This window comes from Mytilus edulis, chromosome 11 (genome assembly GCF_963676685.1).
Source record: "Mytilus edulis chromosome 11, xbMytEdul2.2, whole genome shotgun sequence".
Taxonomy (NCBI): Eukaryota; Metazoa; Mollusca; class Bivalvia; order Mytilida; family Mytilidae; genus Mytilus; species Mytilus edulis.
This window is the reverse complement of record NC_092354.1, coordinates 6,990,707-7,011,946: the sequence shown is the minus strand read 5'-3', so window position 1 is coordinate 7,011,946 and position 21,240 is coordinate 6,990,707.

Genomic DNA, 21,240 nt, shown 5'->3' with positions numbered 1-21,240 from the left:
ATTCATTCTGATATGACATTATATCGACCATATTCTAAAGATAGTTGCATAGAATATGTTACAAAACCTGTCAATGCTTTTAATCACGATTTTTTAAAATTTCACTGTAAATTTGACAACTTTTTCGATAATTGTAATAGATGATACCTTAAATCGGTCATTTTATGAAGAAAAATTAATAATTTGTAATGACAATTGTATCTGAAATAAACTTGAACCAACTTAATATCTTTTAACAATATTATATTCTTTAGTAAATTCTACCCTTTTTTGATAACTCATTCTAATATTACATTATATCGACCATATTCTAAAGATAGTTGTATAGAATATATTACCAAACCTTCCAACGGTTTTAATCAAGATTCTTTTACATTTCACTGTAAATTTGACAACTTTTTCGATAATTGTAATAGATGTTACCTTAAATCGGTCATTTGATCAAGATTATTTTGTGATATGCATTGACAATTGTATCTGAAGTAAACTTGAACAAACTTAATTTTTATTAAAAACAAGATTTTGTAGTAAATTTTGCCCATTTTTTCATAATTCATTCTGATACCACATTAAATTGACCACATTCTAAGGATAGGTGAATAGATTGTGACAATAAACCTGCCTTTGGTTTTCGTAATGATTTTTCTACATTTTACTTTAAATTTGACAACTTTTTTTTATAATTGTATTAGATTTTACCTCAAATCGGTCATTCAATAAAGATAATTTTCTTTGTATCAATTTGACATCTTTTTTGATAATTGTAATAGATGTTACCTCAAATCGGTCATTTGATGAAGATAAATTTATAATATGTAATGCCAATTGTATCTGAAGTAAACTTGCACCAACTTAATTTCTTTTCACAATATTATATTTTTTTAGTAAATTCTACCCTTTTTTGATAACTCATTCTAATATTACATTATATCGACCATATTCTAAAGATAGTTGTATAGAATATATTACCAAACCTGCCAACGGTTTTAATCAAGATTTAAAAAAAAATTCACTGTAAATTTGACGTTTTCGAAAATTGTAATAGATGATACCTTAAATCGGTCATTTGATCAAGATTATTTGGTGATATGCATTGACAATTGTATCTGAAGTAAACTTGAACCAACTTAATATCTTTTAACAATATTATATTCTTTAGTAAATTCTACCCCTTTTTGATAATTCATTCTGATATGACATTATATCGACCATATTCTAAAGATAGTTGTATAGAATATATTACCAAACCTGCCAACGGTTTTAATCAAGACTTTTTTTAAAAATTGCACTGTAAATTTGACAACTTTTTCGATAATTGTAATAGATGATACCTTAAATCGGTCATTTGATGAAAATAAATTCATAACATGTAATGACAAATGTATCTGAAGTAAACTTGAACCGACTTAATTTCTTTTAACTATATTATATTTTATAGTAAATTCTACCACTTTTTTATTATCATTCTGATATTACATTATATCGAACATATTCTAAAGATAGTTATATAGAATATATTACCAAACCTGCCAACGGTTTTAATTAATTTTTTTTTCTAATTTCACTGTAAATTTAACAACTTTTTCGATTATTGTAATAGATGATACTTTAAATCGGTCATTTGATCAAGATAAATTTATAATATGTAATGACAGTTGTACCTGAAGTAAACTTGAACCAACTTAATTTCTTTTAACAATATTATTTTTTTTAGTAAATTCTACCCCTTTTTGATAATTCATTCTGATATGACATTATATCGACCATATTCTAAAGATAGTTGTATAGAATATATTACCAAACCTGTCAACGGTTTTAATCACGATTTTTAAAATTTCACTGTAAATTTGACAACTTTTTCGATAATTGTAATAGATGATACCTTAAATCGGTCTTTTGATGAAAATAAATTATTAATAATAAATTAAATTATTTATAATATGTAATGACAATTGTACCTGAAGTAAACTTGAACCAACTTAATTTCTTTTAACAATACTATATTTTTTAGTAAATTCTACCCTTTTTTGATAACCCATTCTAATATTATATTATATCGACCATATTCTAAAGATAGTTGTATAGAATATATTACCAAACCTTCCAACGGTTTTAATCAAGATTCTTTTACATTTCACTGTAAATTTGACAACTTTTTCGATAATTGTAATAGATGTTACCTTATATCGGTCATTTGATCAAGATTATTTTGTGATATGCATTGACAATTGTATCTGAAGTAAACTTGAACAAACTTAATTTTTATTAAAAACAAGATTTTTTAGTAAATTTTGCCCCTTTTTTCATAATTCATTCTGATACCACATTAAATTGACCACATTCTAAGGATAGGTGAATAGATTGTGACAATAAACCTGCCTTTGGTTTTCGTGATGATTTTTCTACATTTTACTTTAAATTTGACAACTTTTTTTATAATTGTATTAGATTTTACCTCAAAAAGGTCATTCAATAAAGATAATTTTCTTTGTATCAATTTGACATCTTTTTTGATAATTGTAATAGATGTTACCTCAAATCGGTCATTTGATGAAGATAAATTTATAATATGTAATGCCAATTGTATCTGAAGTAAACTTGCACCAACTTAATTTCTTTTCACAATATTATATTTTTTAGTAAATTCTACCCTTTTTTGATAACTCATTCTAATATTACATTATATCGACCATATTCTAAAAATAGTTGTATAGAATATATTACCAAACCTGCCAACGGTTTTAATCAAGATTTAAAAAAAAATTCACTGTAAATTTGACGTTTTCGAAAATTGTAATAGATGATACCTTAAATCGGTCATTTGATCAAGATTATTTGGTGATATGCATTGACAATTGCATCTGAAGTAAACTTGAACTAACTTAATTTTTATTAAAAACATATTTTTTTAGTAAATTTTGCCCCTTTTTTCAAAATTCATTCTGATACCACATTAAGTTGACCACATTCTAAGGATAGGTGTATAGATTGTGACAATAAACTTGCCTTAGGTTTTCGTAATGATTTTTCTACATTTTACTTTCAATATGACAACTTTTTTTGATAATTATATTACATTTTACCTCAAATCGGTCATTTGATAAAGATAATTTTCTTTGTATCAATTTGACATCTTATTTTTTATAATCGTAATAGATGTTACCTTAAATCGGTCGCTGATCAAGATAAATTTATATGTAATGACAATTGTATCTGAAAAAAACTTGAACCAACTTAATTTATTTTAACAATATTATATTTTTTTAAAGTAAATTCTACCTCTTTTTGATAATTCATTCTGATATTACATTATATCGACCATATTCTAAAGATAGTTGTATAGAATATATTATCAAACCTGCCAACGGTTTTAATCAAGATTTTATAAAAAATTCACTGTAAATTTGAAAACTTTTTCGATAATTGTAATAGATGATACCTTAAATCGGCAAGATTATTTGGTTATATGCAGTGACAATTGTATCTGAAGTAAACTTGAACAAAATCAATTATTATTAAAAAAAATATTTTTTAGTAAATTTTGCCCCTTTTTTTATAATTTATTCTGATACCACATTCTAAGGATAAGTGTATAAACTGTTAAAATAAACTTGCCTTTGGTTTTCTTAATGATTTTTCTACATTTTACTTTAAATTTGACAACTTTTTTGGATAATTGTATTAGATTTTACCTCAAATCGGTCATTTGATAAGGATAATTTTCAGTGTATCAATTTGACATCTTTTTAGATATTTGTAATAGATGTTACCTTAAATCGGTCATTTGATCAAGATAAATTTATAATATGTAATGACAATTGTATCTGAAGTAAACTTGAACCAACTTTATTTCTTTTAACAATATTATATTCTTTAGTAAATTCTATCCCTTTTTGATAATTTATTCTGATATTACATTATATCGACCATATTCGAAACATAGTTGTATAGAATATATTCCCCAACCTGCCAACGGTTTTAATCAAGATTTTTTAAATTTTCAATGTAAATTTGTAATAGATGATACCTTAAGGATGTCTGCTGCTCAAAATCAAAATAACAAGAATCTTTCAAACTATGCATTAATTGATAAAACTGATATGTTAGTTAACAAAAAAATAATATAAAAAAAAAAAATTCGTGTCCAATTTTTTTTGGGCAGCAGCATCTTTACGTCCACAATAACATGCATTGGAAAATCAGCAGTTTTTTCAGGAAGGGGTGGCCTTGTTTGAAATACAAAAACATTTAATGTTACTACATAAACCAATTGTTATTCCAATGACAAGCAATAATATATGTTCAAGTTTAACAATGTAGACATTTTTTTTTCAATACCGATAGTGATCTATTCTATTTTTGGCAATAAATAATGTAAATAAAAAGTAAGGGAAAACATTGCTGCAAACATATTTTTGATTTTTTTTACTAATAAGAAATAACAAGAAAATCTTATTCCTTTACAAAATTGATGCTCCATAGAGTCTTTTTCAAAAAGAAAAAAAAAAATTATGTTCGTGTGCAAATTTAGAGTTAAATCCAAAATAATTTTATTTCACAAAAAAGTACGGGAAAATGTATGATTTTTTTTGTATTTTGTACCAATAAACAAGTTTTTTTACTAAACCTCTACTAAAATTTTAAAATTTACAATTCCATATTGATTCATATATAAATGGTCATGTACTGTTTTAAGTTTTTTTTCTCACTTTTGATGGCATCTTTTCCAACTATATATCTTATCAATTGATAACAAATTTCCAAAAAGCTAAAAAATGTGACTATAAGACACATGATATCTCTATCATATTTTCATATCAATGTCTAAGCAGCTAATGTAGGCCAGATTAACTTAATTCTGTATCACCTAGGGTGTTATAACTAAGTTCTTATGATTTTGTACCAGCAAAAAAAAAAAGGGGGGGGGGGGGGGGGGGTAATCATCAACATGAAATTTTCAATCAACAGGCCAACAAAACATCTTCTTGACCTAAATGGAAAAAAAACCAATGCGGAAAATTTTCTTCTGTCTATTTTAATAGTGATTTTACATGATTCACACTTCGCCTACCCCAAATAGATGGAATCCCCTGTCCCCAGGTCAAGGATGGTAAGTCACTAAATATTGACCTTATATCAGACTGATCTTTGCATGAATACAGAAATCAAATAAAATTGCCCGAAACAGACCTAATAAAAAATTTACCTGATCATTGAACCATAAAAATGAGGTCAGGGTTGGATGACAGGTGTCAGACTGACTTACCAGTACATCTTACCATGGGACGAATCCATAATCAAAATATCATTAACTTACAAGTATAGTTACAAAGAAACAAGACCTTATCCCAAAATCTAAATGTGGTCAGTGGACCACGAAAATGAGGTCAGGGTTGGGTGACAGCTAGGTGTTACACTGACATGAGAACCTTCCCTTTATCCCATAGACAAAATAATATTGACCTACTAAGTATAGTTACTGAGTAACAGCAGGGAAAAAACTTGAAAGTAGCCTAGTCGCTCAAAACTGACCTGATCACAAAACTTTGATAAAAGTTTACACTGCAGCCATCAGAAAAGCAATCCATGTGTCTTTCTTTCTGTGATTTTCTTTACAGGTGAGACAAAAATTATCAAGTAACATTGGTTGATATGATAGATAAAATTACAAATGATAAAATTTTCAGAAATGAATAAATAAGGGACAGACCATTTAACTTGCAGGGGGGAGGGGGTTGCATGGTGTTTTCATAAATAAATATTTTGATTCTGAATTTTGAGGAAATAAATAATTTGGCCAGCAAGGGGACAAAAAAAGTTATTCTGACAGAGGATATTTACCATAAAAAATAATGTGAAATTTGCAAAAAAAATTATTTGTTGTGCTACTTCTAAAATATAAATTAATTTGCACGAGACATGTATTGTCGAAATGCGCATCTGGTGCAAGAAAATTGGTACCGTTAATTTTATTACTACCACTGGGTCGATGCCTCTGCTGGTGGACTATTAGTCCCCGAGGGTATCACCAGCCCAGTAGCCAGTACTCGGTACTGGCATGAAAATACGGATTTTTTTGTGTTATTAAAATTTGCTGTTACAAAATATTAGAAATTATTTTAAATTAAGGAATGTATCTCCCTCATGCAAAGCTCTGATTCCTTTCACTGATTTGGCTATACTTTTTGGACCTTTTGGATTATAGTTCTTCGTCTTTTATATAAGCTTTGGATTTCAAATATTTTGGCCACGAGCATCACTGAAGAGACATGTATTGTCGAAATGCGCATCTGGTGCAAGAAAATTGGTACCGTTAATTTTATTACAGATCTAATATTGTTGGGTTGATGTTTAGACGAGTTGTATATATATATATACCGGAATGTAAAATGTTACCATCACTACAAAAAGAGAAACGAACGATATCAGAGGAACAGTCCAACTCATAAATTGAAAATACATTTGCGACCTTCATATACCAACTGATGCCGCCGTAGCGTTAAATACAATACAGTAATCTCTTACTTTAAAGGTAAATAAGTTTATTAATATGGTATAAGTTCTCTAAATTAGTAAAAAAAAAATATATGTAAATAGTCTCAAGTTAATGGCTTGTTTTGGAGCCCTGAATTTTTGGCCCCCAATTCCAGAGTTGCAGAATGATCCATACATTACACGCAAATTATTGGAAACTAGAAAAACAGCTTAGTTGGACCCCTTTGTACACTGTTGGGACCACAACCCACAAAATCAATCCCAACCTTACTTCTTTAGTTTACTTAAACTAAAGTGATACCAATAAACGGACAAATACAGCTTCCATGCAACAAATATAGTTGACCTATTGCTTATATTTTAAGAAAGAAAAAAAAACCCACGACACACGCAAAAATGTCTCACCTTCTTTACTAATCATTGATTGTATGTTGATAGTTTTAAAAAAAATTGCTTCTTTTCAACAATTGTCTACACCTACAGTTTACCAGGACGACAGGTAAAATGTAAGAGGTCGTCTCAAAAGTATTAATGGTTGTATATGATGGGTATGATGAGTAATTGAATTGAAAGGTGAAAAAAAAACTTGTTTGCTTATGTTTATTTACTCAACGATATTTCTTCTTGTTTGGTTAAACAATATACTGATTTATTTACTTTTCCCCTCTAAAGAAATATAGAAAACTGGGGTAATGATAATGATCAGACTGTAGAGAAGTTTTCAACATAAAATACTGAATAGAGAATAATGGAAAAGATACTTAATAGGAAAAAACCTTAGAAATATAAGAATTTAGAATTTTAAGAGACTACATGTGGACTATCATGAAGGAATAGAAGGGAAATATTTATTGTTATATTCTATATTTTTATAAAATAGTTAAATAATTATGTAAACAAATAACTTTTTCATTTAGTTTCACAAGGATGGCATATTACTGCACACTGTATATAACATCATATGATGCTACAACGGAATAAATAAAATCGCAAACTGGTTTATTTTTGGTTGCTTAACGTCCAGTGGCAAATATTTCATACATGTTCAAGACGAATATCGTATAAACATAAATTCTACCGCGAAAAGAATATACAATCTTCTTCCTCCCAATTACGAGTCGTACTATATAACAGTTGTATTGACCATTGACCAACATATTCCAGGTTGAATAAAGTGACATGACACATGCGGCGGATGAAATAAAATAACATTGAAGCACATGCTTTGGACACGTTTCGGACAGGCATTTGATCCCGTTACAATGTCATACCCGCTTGCGAATATAGGGGTGGGGGTGGCCCTTCCACTTTTTTGTGTCTCGTGAGCATACCCACAATGTTTACTATTTAAACTTTACTATTTAAAAATGTACAAACGCATGCTTCAAATCAACCTTCAGTATTACTCTCAACATGAGTGATTCTTGCATTGTGTCTGTATGCCCCATTCATGGGCATTAAGTTCTTTGGTCTGTTGGTCCATCAGTCCCTTCGTCCCGCTTCAGGTTCAAGTTTCTGGTCGAGGTAGTTTTTAATGAAGTGGAAATCCAATTGAAACTTAGTAAACATGTTCCCTATGATATGATCTTTCAAATTTTAATTCCTAATTAGAGATTTCCCCCATTTTCACAGTCCACTTAACTAAAACTATAGTGCGGATGGGGCATCCGTGTACTGGATGCACATTCTTGTTTTTTTTTCTTATTTCCCATTAATGTCTTTACAAAATGACAAAGTACCATTACATCATGTCAAAGTACCATCATATAATGTCAAAGTACAATGGTATAATGTCAAAGTACCATCCTATAATGTCAAAATACCATCGTATAATCAGAGAAATAAAGACAGAATGTGTTGATGCAATCAAGATGTCCATGCTCCCCTATAGCATCATATCTAGTATACTCCAACTTGACCAGCATTTAGTGAGGAGACGTCGAACAGGAGGATGGTTGACATGACGGAGCACATCATGGCCAACCACCGCAGCAAAATAGAGCTCATGTCATACTGTTTTGTGAGGAGAACAATGGGTTTTGGATGTCGAATTACTCAGACTTATTCAAAGGTTATCTCATCATCAAATGAAAACTCACAAGAAGCCATGAAAGCCAGGATTGAGGTTCAAAATAGGGTTGGAAACAGCAACAGAAAGGAGGATTGAACGTTTGGGTGGAAGTGTCATAAGGAAATGGTTAGAGGTACCAACTTACATATAGAATGAGAAAAACAGACCGAAACACAAAAACTTAACTATCACCATTGAACCATGAACATGAGGTCAAGGTCAGATGACACCTGCCAGTTGAACATGTACACCTTACAGTCCTTCCATACGCCAAATATGCTAGCCCTCTTGATTATAGTATCTGAGATATGGACTTGACCACCAAAACTTAACCTTGTTCAACGATCCATGTAATGAGGTTGAGGTCAAGTGAAAACTGTCTGACGGGCATGAAGACCTTGCAAGGTACGCACATACCAAATATAATTATCCTTTTACTTATAAGAGAGCATTCAACATTACAAAAAATCTGAACTTTTTTTTTCAAGTGGTCACTGAACCATGAAAATGAGGTCAAGGACATTCGACATATGATTGACGGAAACTTCGTAAAATGAGGCATCTATATACACAGTGTGAAGCATCCATGTCTTCCACCTTCTAAAATATAAAGCTTTAAAAAAGTAAGCTTACGCCGCCTCCGCCGGATCACTATCCCAAATGACAAGCTTTCTGCAACAAAAGTTGCAGGCTCGACAAAAACGTAGAATATTTCGGTACATTGACCTCTTCTACAGTTGTGAGCCCTTTTACCGTAGAAAGTATGCACAGGTTATCGAAACTACTCTGACATGTGTGGATGGATGTTAGTTGTTAGTTTATTGAAAAAAAATGTATGAATACGATGCCCAATGACTCTTTGGAATTAGGATTGACAAGATAGTGAAGACCAATATTTTGGATTTTTTTGGCAGCAAGCGTCTGAAAGTACCCGTCTGGCACCAAGATCCTCAACCACACTTGCTAAACCGTCAACTGTTCCTTCCAAATTAGTGGCAGTAACCAAGACACAACCAAAGCCAATAAAACAGATATACCAGGAGTTACAAATTGAAGTATTAAAACTTGACAAGGATAATCTAAGAAAAACGTAAAATAATGTCCGAAAGAGAAAACTTCAGAGTTGAAATTGAAAATAAAAAAAATTAAAACAGGAAATGAATTACAATAACAATGAACAGTGAGATAAATCGTTACAAATCAATATCTTTAGTATTTGTGTTACATTGAGTTTTATTTCTGATGCATTAAAAAATATCTATTCATTGAAAGCCATTTATTCATTATATATATAATCTTTATTGTAAAATTACACCCATAAAGGTCAAGGAATACATTACAATGCAATACAATGAAATACAATGTAATACAATATATATAATAATAGAACATTAGAGTTCAATTATAAATGTATGTAAAAAATACCATCATAAAAATGCCTGACTCCCTCAGTTCTAAAGACTGTTAAATGAAGACTCCAATATGACAAACAAGTTCCGGGATGGGGTGTAGAATGTGTTTAAGTTTATAGAATGCATCAAGATGTTGAAATAATGGTACATATTCTTTTAGATAAGCAAAAAGATTAGAACGCAAAGATATGTTAATGTCACAATACAAAAAGAAATGAACATTTTTTACATAATGTTATTATAATATAATAGGAACGAAAGTAGTATTTTTTAAGGTACAACTTAAGAACCATGACTCCGGAAGATCAAATTTCCGTTCCGTATTTCAATCTACGGGTGCTGTAAATAAATTTTCTTATAATAGTATATACATTATTCTACATGAGTTGCAATCAAATTACGGACATTCATTCCGTCTTGACGGCCCAAATCCTCTCCAATATCAATTTCCTCAACCTCCCGGTTATCGATCATTGGCTTTCTTTGCAAAATAGTGAAATAATGACTTCAAAGAGGGACGAAAGATACCAAAGGGACAATCAAACAGATAAATCCAAAATAAACTGACAATGAGGGGGGATAGGAGGGGTCCTCGTCCCGAACTTAAAAACACGATATCCCGAGGTCACGAAATTCGAATAAAAAATTCGCGGATCCCGAAAGGGTCAATCCCTATATCCCGAGCTGAAAAACACCCGATCCCGGAGTTCCGATAAAGGTCCTATCCCCCCCTCGACAATGTCATGGCCAAAAATGAAAAGAAAACATGTATTTTTTCAATTACGCCTATTGCTTGTGTTGAAAAAAAATGTACCAACTATTTATTTTTTTATATATATTTCCTTCATTGATTTGATTTATTATAAACTGGTCAAACATCAGATATTAATGTGGTCCATACTTATTACATATTTTCGATCTACGATGTACGCAGATACTATCTTACTTGAGTAAAAAAAAATACTTTGTTGATGGTCTTAAATAAGGGGTCATGAGATACGGTTTACAGGCCAAACCACTATCTTCTAGCAACAGCCAATCAACATCAAAGCCTCTGTGGTTTGGTCCAAGTGTATCCCAACATTTGAATTTCGAAAAATGAAGCTGCCATGTGTTGACCCTGGACACTTGGCAACAATGTTAGTGAATTTTCCGTAAATTAATATAAATAAACATGTAATATCTTTGGTCTTTTATAACATTTTTGTTTCGAGCGTCACTGGTGAGTCTGCTGAGGACAAAACGCACGTCTAGCGTAAATATTGAATTTTGTTCCTGGTATCTATGATGAGTTTATTAATATACTACATATATGTTGATATTAATAAAATATGATTGTGTAGATGATATTTGATGTTCATTTTGTTATGTTTGGGTACGAAATGACAGAGCTACGAAATGACTGGCTTCCATGGAAAGAATCCGTTATGATTGACTGAAATGCGAGAACAAAGTGATAATTTGACCAAGCCGTCAGATAATTAACATTTTCAATGTTCATCGACTTGTACAAAGTTTACAAGTATAAGATTGTTTAAAGCGAATAACTTTGTGTGTCAATGGTATTTGGTATGCAGTTGTATTGGCATTGGGAAACCGTCATGCCATATGTTGAGAGCAGGATCTGCTCACCCTTCGGAGCACCTGAGATCACCCTAAGTTTTTGTTGGGGTTCTTGTTGCTTAGTCTTAACTTTTCTATGTGGTGTTTTCTGTGCATAATTTTTTTGTATGTTTAGTCAAGGCGTTGTTAGTTTATTTGTAATCTATGAGTTTGACTGTCCCTCTTTTTCAGCCCTGGTTCATTTAATTATCTAAATTTCAACATTTGCATACTCAAAATTACAAAAACAGATAGACATATTGTGATAACAGTTTATTTATAATTTAGGAACTTGTACAACTCTACCAACCCTACCAAACGTGTATATTCAATATTATACACGATTGTCAACTTTTTCGTACCGTGGTGGTCTGCCAATAGTACCCAATTTATGTTTTATTTCATCAGAAAATTTGAAGTCACGTTTTAAAGCAAGTATCACATCGCTTTGCTCATTATGGCAGATCCACTTTCGTCATCAAGTCAGTATTTTTGTGATATTACTTTTTTCACCACTCGAATACAGTATAGGGATTTGTTATTAAATGCTAACCTGTTAAGAATGATATTAACCATTTTCTTTTTAAATTGAAGATGTTTAATAAAAGATGTTGATAGGTTATTAAACAGTAGTTTTATATCTGTTTTTTCTGATTCAAAGCGAGCTCGTTTTAATAAATTTGCATTTATTCGAACAAAAAATTGAATATCAACAGTCCTGATATCAGCCATGTTAAAAACTTGTCGGAGTCAAATATAATATAAAGACGGTGCGGAAAATGGCCTGATGGCTGATTATCTAATTGAAAACCCTATGAATCCAGATGATATTCTAGGTTCTGTTAAACCCGTATTCCCTTCCAGAGAAATATCTGTTTTATACTGCTCATTTAACCATGTTAAACTTTTTAAAGCTATCAATCACATTACTGAAACTGAACATGAACAGTGATTCACTCGTCATGAAACTGCCCAAACCGAAAAGACAAATAAACAAGCAAGATGTTTATGATTTTGGAGAAAGTATTAAGAAGACAGTTTATCAGGCGGATGACGAGTTTGAAAGAGGTGAATATAATTCTGCAGAATATTGGGTTCCAAAGACAACCATATCATACCATGTCAATGGAAAATATGACAACCATTTGAATGGACCATCAAAGATACAAACAAATTAGGAAGAGACATCTTCAATAAACTATGTGAAGTATATGGCAGAAAGGGGTGTTCCTTTGACAAGAAGGATATTGAAAGCATTTGTAATTTCAATTGTAGAGAAATCAGGTAGAACAACTTTATTTATTTTGGACAAAGGTTCTAGCAACACATGTTTTAATAAATTCCTGAACAGACACCTTGAATTGTCGGAAAAAACTACCAGAACAGCAGAACAAAGCCAGGAGCCGTATTTTTAATGTCGTGGAACAATATTTAAAATTGCTGGTGGACGCAGTTGACACCTTAGGTTTAACCAATAAACCAAACCAAATATTTAATTGTGATGAGTCTGGCGTCTGGCTTTAGTGGAAAAGAAAAAAAGGAAAGAAAAAGTATTAACTCTGAAAGGATCCCACAGTTGACAACAGAAAGTATTGGTGCATGGTCACATTACAGTACACATGTGCATAGCAGCTGATAGACATTGTTGTTTATAATTTTTATGGTTGCCTGCCTCATAGAAGCTTTGCTGATTGTGTTTCAGAAAACTGGCTATATGGCTCCTCTGAATCCGTGTTCATGGATACGAAGTTGTTTGAAACTGGTTTGAAAAAGAGTTCATACCATTCTGTGGCACTAGAAGACCACCGCTGTTGACTATTGACAATCACGACTCGCACATCAGCATTGACCTGATAGAAAAGGCTAAAGCAAACAGTATACATAGCATTGAATTACCACCACACACCAATCATCTTCAACCACTTGATGTTGCCATCTTAAAACCCTCGGTTGATCTACCAGCTAGCAGTGACCTTAAGAGCAAGTCTGTGGTAAAACCATGCAAAATGGTCCGAACCCAAAATTAGTTCTTATGATCTACAAATTGACCCTTTTTGTGTGCTATTTCTCAGTTCGGACTCCAACATTTAGTCAAACTCCTAATTAAATGCTGGAATACAGTAACGACTATAGAGTTAAGATTCTAGAGGAGTCCGACCTTACTTTTATGATCTTTTCTACAGTAGGAAAATCCTCCAGATTTGTTATAAAATTTCAAGTAAGGTAATTATTTTTGTTTCACTGTCAACAATCAAATGTGTGTTATTTTTTTCTTTGCACTTTATTGGCACATCCTTTGTATTCTAAAATATCAGATTTAGAAACCTTAAATTCAGGTTCTGTAAATTATCCAATGGAAAGTCCTTAAGAGGTCCGGCATTTTAGTGATTGTCGGTTGCTACAAATGATTCACGTTCTAGATTTTAGAAATGAGTTCCGTATATCTGCTAGATATTTAGATGTTGTTTCTAGGTTAAAAGTGTGAATAAATATTCTGTTGAGAGTAATATCTCCAGCAAAGTTTGTCCGATATTCTTCTGTGATGGAAGGCATACAATTTATTAACTTTATTCTAAATTCCATTCAATTTCAGGCCGACTTTTCAAAAAGGCCTAGAAAACCCTCTATTTTCCAGTGAGATCAGTAATTTTGTGCAATATCTAGGGTAAATTTTGGTCGACGGTAAAGTTCTCTATGAATTCGGACATCTTGTCCAAAAAAGTTTGCTAAAATATCAAGTTCATTTTCTTCTAAATTTTAGATTTGGGACAACGTTGCAATTTGTCCTTAGTTTTGTCGCTGGCTCCTCCTAAAAGAGAGACGAAAGATATCAAAGGGACAGTCAAACTTATAAATCTAAAACAAACTGACAACGCCATTGCTAAAAATGAAAACGACAAACAGAAAAACAATAGTACACATGACACAACATAGAAAATTAAAGAAGAAACAACACGAACCCCACCAAAAACAAGGGTGCTCCGGAAGGGTAAGCAGATCCTGCCTCTCATTTATATTTTTCCCCCATCGACTTTACATTTGTCATATCCCCTTGTGTTTAATGTTGTGATGCAACAGCAAACATTTTGTTGACTTTACGGTTTCTCAGAGCTAGATAGTACGTAGTATGTGTAAACAGCCATTCAGGATGATGGTCAGGGACATTTAGAATGCCACCGGAACTCGAGTGTACATTAGATAGGAACAGAAACTTTGCCTTGCAACAGGCCACCTACAGACCCCCCAAATGTTAGGGATCATAAAACATCTTTGTATGCCGATCCAACGATAGTAGAAAAAGTATAACGTTTTCTCGTTTAATTTTTTTTTAAATATAAAAAAAAATGTCCGACAATAATCATGGTAAAAAGAATATAGCAAACGCACTTTACTCGCTCAGGTAAAGTTGGCTTTAGAAGAATTTGGCTATGTATTTCTGACTTATAGCTCTTCAACAGTTTTAGTACCTATACATCTTCGGATTTCAAATGTTTGGATTTGAGCGTTCCTGATGAAGGTATATCCAGAAAAGCAATACAGACGCAAAAAAATATTAAACGTGTTGTTTTTCAATTTTTTACCAGCTTAAACTAAAACACAAGAATCTTGCACCAAAGATAATTAAATACTAGATAGACTGCGTCAACTATATGCTCTGTTAAAATCAAAATAACTCTCAAGAATAGATATGAAGGAAGACATATGTGTGATGACCACTCATTTTGTAACGAATCATCGTGTTCCAACATAAAAGAAAAATATTTTAAAAAGTACTCATATTTACCTTCTGGAAACCCATTAAATGATGTACTTCTTGAGACTGTTTAGATGGAATGCTGCTTCAGCTAGCCAGTATATTTGTTGAAGGTATGCATGTTACTTATAACAGTTAAAGAAAATGTTAACTGCTCCAAAAGCACACGGAATGTTAACATTTCCTCCAATTCCCAATCAAAACTTTTCAAATGAACTAGTATCAGCTCCTACATGTAATTTGGATGAAATTAACAATTTAAATGATTTTGACATAAATTAGCTAATTTCAAATCCAATTTTCCCACAGAAATAGGAGATCGAACTAATTCTATAGACAAACATTCAAACCTTTTGTATGTTTAATTTTTTTTTTTTAACATTTGACTAAATTTTACAACTTATTTCATAATTTTAGAAATCTGATAAACATTTAAAAAAAAATATAATTAAATATTTCGTGGAAGGGTGCAGACTAGAGTTTGTTAGTGGTTGAAGACTAAAAACCTAAGAATGAAAATTGGAATCTATAAATTATAAAACTAACTGCTATATCTTTTCTATTTGCAAAGCTTAGGAAATTTTAGCTGGTTTTAATCACTCAAATGGAAAGAAATAGTTTTAAAATTGTGTGTGTTTACCCCATCAGGCAGTAAGGACTTCAGAAACAAGATTGATGTATATACATCCATTATGTTAAATGGTCCTACTTTTGATAGCAGGTAATCTTATAACCCACTGGTTTCACTGTTCCAAATTGTGTTTACCACAGCAATAGAAAATGGACCGAATAATATGTTGGTATAAAGAAACCATATTAAATGCAGTTGTCTGCAATTGGTTTATTGAAATGCTATGTAAATCTACAATTTTAATAGATGAAGCAAACTTGAATACAAGTTTAGAACAACTTTTAAACTTCATTTGAATCTTTTTTCATGAAACGCTCAGGTCAACTTTGTTGATGTCATAAGCTATAATAAAATCAACGGTACCAATTTTGTTGCACCAGATGCGCATTTCGACAAAACATGTCTCTTCAGTGATGCTCGTGGCCAAAATATTTGAAGTCCAAAGCTTATATAAAAGATGAAGAGCTATAATCCAAAAGGTCCAAAAAGTATAGCCAAATTCGTGAAAAGAATCAGAGCTTTGCATGAGGGAGATACATTCCTTAATTTATAATAATTTTTAATACTTTGTAACAGCAAATTTTAATAACACAAAAAAATCCGTATTTTCATGCCAGTTCCGAAGTACTGGCTACTGGGCTGGTGATAACCTCGGGGACTAATAGTCCACAAACCTTATTTGTTCAGTTAATAATCCTCTTTGATGAAAAGTAGTTAATGCAAAACATCATGATTTCTGAAAGTGAGGTGTAAAATACAATTACAAAAATTATAATTTCAAAAGATCTGGATACATGGTATCTTTCGTTAATAATATGTTAATTATATATGACCTAAATTTCTTTAAAATGCAACATATATTTGATACTTAAATAAGATGTACATATCCCTCAGACATACTTAATAGTTCATCATGTGAATTTATAGGAATAATTTAAAATAAAACATTTAATTGTAGAGAGAATTAAGAATTTAATGTGTAGGCAACAAACATATAACACTTTAGGGTATACAAATAGCAAACCTCTTCCGCTATCTGTTAGAGATGACGGTTCCAGATTTTCGAACAGACTTTCGATATCTTCTCTGCATAGGTCAATTGAAAGGTCATATGTACCTTTCACAATGACATCTTTTAGGATGTTCAATGGCTTCTCGGTTGCTTTTTTTTGTTGGTATAAACCTTTTCCTTTGTGGCAGGTTAATAAATTTCCTAGCTCTTTTTGTTGGTTTGGTTGTTCAAGTTGGAAGACCAGCTTCACATGGGATCTTCCTGTTAATGTTGGATTGGATTGCCTGCAACTGAATGTAAATATCTTAAAGATCTTTATGGTTCCGAATTAAGAAAAGACTGTTATGGATGTCCTAAGTGCAACTTGACTGTTTCACAGATGCCATAACTTGTTGTTTAAGATGTGGATCCAGGTTGAAGTGTTGACAGATGGTATAATTCTTGGGCATGTCATTCCAACTAAAACCTTCAACTGCAATAAACAAACCATGGAGGTGCTTACATGGTAGATGGGTGTTGAACCAGTCCTTGCATGAGCATTTCGGTTCTGCTCTGACTTCAATGATGTAGGTGTTATTGATGTCTACACTTTCAACCTTCATGATGCCATTTTCACACGAAAAATTAGTTGATGGAATTGTGTTCACATTTGGTGGCAATCTTTGGAGTGCTATATACACATCTTTGGTTTATTGTGGAAGAAGTCTTGAATCTCGTTATGATACCTTCTGCAAATATCCAAACTTTGCACATTGTAAGATTTGTACCTTGAAATAATATTAAAATAAAATTTATATGATAAAGAATTTGATTAGAAATTTTAGTTAAATGCTAATGTCAATAGTTATATGTGTATACAAGGATTTATATTACTTTTACAAGCCTTTTGAAAGGAATTTATCTGTGTAAAAACTCAACAAATTCACTCACAAACGTCGTCATCTGAATATAAAATGTCAAGAACCACTATAAGAAGTCTGCAGCACCTACCATATATCATAGTATTCCAATATGCCAATCATGTAAGAATTATAACAGATAGTTTTTAATCGGTTTCTCACAGCAGTAGATATTTGTGCCTTTTTTTTAAATTCATAATGATTGGTTAATCTACAAAAGTAATCATCTCAACAGTTAAGTGTAGGAATATTGAAATGTTCTACAAATGCTGTTGTTTTTGTGGCCAGTTGTTAAGTAGCTGACATTTATCAGTTAATATTGATACAAAGTTTTGAAGTATTTACATTTTGTAGCTCTCTTTCAGGAATTCATTTATTAGTGTAACAGCAAGACTTGAAATCCTGCCTTCACTGAACTGGACGAGTTTTGTTTTGGATCCCTATGTTTCCTCTCAAAACCATTGGTTGTTATAATGCGAATATTGTACGACTTTTCTTTTAATGCCCTGACCCATCTCAGTAACAAAAAGGATCCTTTTTCGGAGGCCTGATTAGATTCCGTTTTACAGCTTTCAATTTTTTGTGTAGGTTCAAACATCATGTCATTTTCATCACATTTAGCAATTGGTGTTGATGTTAATGGTATGTCTACCTCCACAGGTTCTTCAGAGATATTTTCCTGTTTCATATAATGACAAACGTCATCTTAAACAAGATGAATCAAAGAGTCCTTATATTTAATGTTATAATCCTCTACTAGTGGGCTAGGGATACATCGCGTGTCAGATGGAGATCGTATAGATAATGCTGGAATGTATTGACATATCGATTGTTCCAACATAACATCACATATATCTACTGGCCATTTCACTTTGAATACTGGAAATAAAAAAATAAAACAACTCATTTTACCTTATAATTCAAATGATTTTTGGATAGTGTGCTACGTATTCACTTTATTTGAACCTATTTCATAACATAAGATACGTAAATTTGAATGAAATTCGATAAATTGATCGATGGATTGTAGCTGTTGTAGCACACTATCATTATAATTACTTTATTAGACTCTGTTCCTTCGTTTGTTCGTTCTATTATCCGAAATCCGCGTGCAGGGCTAACAGTTATATCACAAATTACTTAACTCCGATGAAAATTAAAAAAGAAAAGCGCCTTATTAAAATAAAAATATAAAACTCAAGCACATCTAACGAATGAAAAACAATTGTCATATTCCTGAAACAGACATTTCCTCACGTATGAAATGGAGTATTGAACCTATTTCTATTGCTTGCTAAACTTCTCACTTGTTTGACAGTCAAAGTTCGTTACATTGACAGCGATGCGTGAACAAAAAAATACCTATAGGCGATAAAGTGAACCCACGCTTTTTGTACCTGTTGTTAATTGACACAAATCAAATAGCTAGAGCGAAATTGACATTTTCAAGTATTATATAGTTAAAAAATTATCAAATAAGGCAAAAACTCAAACTATTTTGTGCAAATAATTAATAAATCAACTGTCATGTTATCTTAAAAAAACAGTTTCGAAGGATCAATGTATTCACAATGGAGCTTCCAATACCATTACGGTGGAAGATAATGCGGAGAAAGGAACTACCATTACCACCACGGTGGAAGACAGTGCAGAGAATGGAGCTACCAATACCATCAAGGTGGGAGAGAGTGCAGAGAATGGAGCTACCAATACCATCACGGTGTGAGACAGTGCAGATAATAGAGCTAGCAATACCATTACGGTGCAAGACAGTGCAGAGAATGAATATCAAGAAAAATGCAAAAAGCGCTGTGATAACTAATTGCTCGTTATAATGTCATGGAATGACTGAACCATTAATTATTCGCTTTAAATTACACTGAGCTTTTGCCCAAAGCTTGATGAGTATTATTCCACAAGGTACATTTTCGCTAAAATGGTCTATCGAAAAATACAGTGGAATTGATTTATCTGGCGCTAAAATGGGCCCTAATGTCGGTGCTAAATTGTCCCCTAATAGTATAAAACATTTCCTTAAAATGTCCTCTGCCATGTAAGTGTTTCATTATAATGGAAATAGTTCATGGAAGCCATAGATTGCCTGGGCCGTAAAAAGCGTCAATTTTTTTCCCCTCGCCAATGCTCAGGATAAACTTTGATAATCACAGTCCAGGCCATGTGTAAATTTCCAACAATCTATGGCTTTCATTAATTATTTCTTACATATTTATGCTAGGTCTTTTGAGTAATGGACAGTGATCTTTTTTCAGCAAAATGCAGTGAGTGGATTGACAACATGAGGTCTTGATTTTACCTGTACCAATATAGTCATGAAGCCAGGTCATCGGACATATATTCCTTCACGGTATCCTACCCTGCTGGCGACTTATCTGCAATCTTAATGCATTTGTTTCTCTTGTGAATCTTGTCTCTGATGTCGGAACAAATGTCACGGACTTTGGAATAGTCCTCACGCTCTGCTGCGCGTTTTATCCTGGATACCTCAGTCAATATCCGAATTGAATTCATGTTGGACCTGATTACCAATCATTCAATATCAAATCAGGACCACCAGATTTACTAAATTTAAGTCTAGTGATACCCTTTTTAACTTCATTACAAGTAAATGGGTAATCCAGAGAGCAATGATTGTCTTTTAATGTCTCAAGATCATCAGGAAAATTAAGTTCTGAATCAGAGTTTAATAAGAATTTGTAATGTTCTACCCATTCCTGCTTTGATAATGGACGGGGTGCCTTGCCTGTTGGTGGTTATTTTTTAGATTGTTAATAGATTTCCAAAAGGACTTAGAGTCTTTGTGTTCTAGGCTATTTAATTTACTGATAAAAATGTCCTATAAAACTCTGCTTTTAAGCTCTTTTTTGTTTATTATAATGTTTTACACAATTAGAATATGTTTGGCGAAGGTGAGCATTATTTTTATCCTTTTGGAGTCTTTTACCAAGATACCTTACTTCTTTCCTCAGCAAAAGACAATCATTGGACATCCATGCTTTTTTTGGTTTAGCTCTTTTTCTCTCATTAGATGGACGAAAACTTTTCTTTTTTAATACTAAAGTTTCCGATGCTGCATTAACATAAATTTTATTAACTAATGAGACAAGAAAAATCAATATCATCACAGTTTTCATCATCAATCTTGTTCATTAGATCTAATATATCATTTACAGACTCTTTATGCAATAAAGCATCATGATAATTGTCTGACATGGAATGTTCCCATTGAAATTTACCAACATCAGAGAGAGACAGATAATAAACAGTGGTCAGACAATTCCACTGGAGATCTAGTAATAACATGATGTACACAATAGAATAAATTAGGTGTTGTTAACATATAATC